Raw genomic sequence first — 2,357 nt, 5'->3', positions numbered from 1 at the left:
AGAGGGAGAGATAGGGGAGAGAGATAGGGGAGAGAGGAAGAGAAAGAGAGAGAGAGAGAGAGAGAGAGAGAGAGAGAGAGAGAGAGAGAGAGAGAGAGAGAGAGAGAGAGAGAGAGAGAGAGAGAGAGAGAGAGAGAGAGAGAGAGAGAGAGAGAGAGAGAGAGAGAGAGAGAGAGAGAGAGAGAGAGAGAGAGAGAGAGAGAGAGTGTGTGTGTGTGTGAGTCAAATATCGATGCCGACTCACTGCGCCCTCTGGCTTTACCAAGAAGATGGGGTCGTTGGCTCACTGCCCCCGTGTGCTTTAAATAACAATACGAGATCCCGTGATTCGCAAAAAACCACCGTATTTCCTTAAAGCACAAGGTTCATAATGCTTAGCGTACGAGCCTTAGCCTGACGTCACGGCAGGGTCATATGTTTCTTCTTGTGCAGCCACGTGATTCTATCCAGTTGAAGGAAGCACTCCCGACGCTAAATGGCTATTATTTCCATTAACCAGTAACGCTTATTTTTTTTCATTTTATTCTATTTGTTTGTCCTTTTATTCGTTTATTCATGTATTCATTAATTTATTTTTCATTCATTTGTTTATTTGTTAACTTATTAATCTATTAATCATCTTACACATTTATCTATTTATTTCCTTATATGTATCTATTAATTTCCTTTTTCATTTGTTTAATTTTATTTTGTTCTATTTTATGTATTTATTTATTGATTTGTTTATTTATTCATTTATTTATTTAGCTATTTATTTATTATCATTTACCTTGTTTCCCAATAAGTGTTGACCGTCACAAAGAACACCTGGAAGTGATGGTGTATGGGAAAGTCCCAAAAGGAGGCGAACTAGGAAGGCTCCCCCCCCTCCCCCCGCCCCAATCTGGCCATGCGAATTTGCGGTGTTCTTTGGAAACCCGCCACGCACGTCTGGAACTCTGGTAATTCCGGTAATGTTATTAGGTCGAGGTACTCCTGCGGGTAATGTCGATTTATGACTCGGACCCCCCCTCGGCCGAGTGGGGGTCCACAGAACGAGTGGTGGGGGGGGGGCGCACCAAGTGGAGTGCGAGTCATGTTCCACCTCGACAAAGGACTGACTGGCCACGGATCATGCAGACCGTGGAGGCAGGGGCAGAGGTGGAGGTGGGGGTGGAGGAGGGTGGAGGTAGAGGTAGAGGTGGAGGTGGGAGGTGGAGGTGGGGTTGGTGGTGGAGGGGGGTGGAGGGGGTGGAGGTGCAGGTGGAGGTGGTGGTAGTGCTTGTAGCGGCAATAATAGTAGTAGTAGTAGTACCACTACACCTTTGTGGTTCAGTCATGTCAGGTCTGTCTAGATCAGGTCAGTCAGTCAGTCACTCAGTCTGCCTATCAGTCTGTAGACTCGATTCTTTTTTCATTGCAATGTATTCGAGTTGTAGGGGAGCACGCGTCGTCAAGAACTCGGGTGTGTTTTGTGAACACGAACCACCTGAAGTCCGAAGTTGAGGTATTGTTTTTGATCGAGTTTCTGTTTTTCTTTTCTTTTGTTTTATTTTTTCTTTGTCGTTCATTTTTGTTTAAAACATTCTCTAATGCATCCTTATCATCCCCTTAACTATATAACTCCAGTTTTGTTGGTAAATATTCGATATGTTCTTCTATAGTTTCAATTCCTGTTAATAAAATGTTTATGTAAGAAATCTTACCGGTCCCTGTACTTGTAAGACGACTCATAAAAAATATCGTTACCATCATCAACGCAGGCACTAATGAGATTAATAGCAACAATAATCATAGTGACGACACTAGTAATAAAAGTAATGATGATAACAATAGTAACCATACTAATAATCTCATCATCCACGGTGACATCCTCTCTTCGCCCTTAATAATCACTTTCTCTCTCGTCTGTGGCCGCAACCTTGGACCCCCGCGGGTACACACAGCCACACAATCCAATACGACACAATCCCTACAACGACCCTTTCAACAGATCATGACGTCATGTCGTCACGCGAGTCGAGTCGACGCGCCGCGCCGCCACGCTAAGGCTGGGTTAGAGGAGAGATTCTCAACCTATGGTACTTATGTTTTGCTGTTCCCTAACTACCACTAGTTTTGGTTTGTGACCCCAATTTTGACACTCTGACCCTCAACCACACTAACATAAGAATGTCTCTAGCATGGAAACGCATTTTGTGATATTTGCGAGACATCAAGTATAGGATATCCAAGATTGGTCCCAAAACTATTGAAGGGAAGAAATCAAAACAAGAAAAAAATTCACTCGAAGAATTACTAGGAAACTGAAGTAGAAGTACTCATAGGACAGCAAGCATATATATAATCAATATTACGCTACCAAAACGTTATCAGGT

The sequence above is a fragment of the Oratosquilla oratoria genome, chromosome 34, assembly GCF_046742065.1.
Source record: "Oratosquilla oratoria isolate Oo_2021 chromosome 34, ASM4674206v1, whole genome shotgun sequence".
Taxonomy (NCBI): domain Eukaryota; kingdom Metazoa; phylum Arthropoda; class Malacostraca; order Stomatopoda; family Squillidae; genus Oratosquilla; species Oratosquilla oratoria.
Note: the sequence above shows the minus strand (reverse complement) of the source record.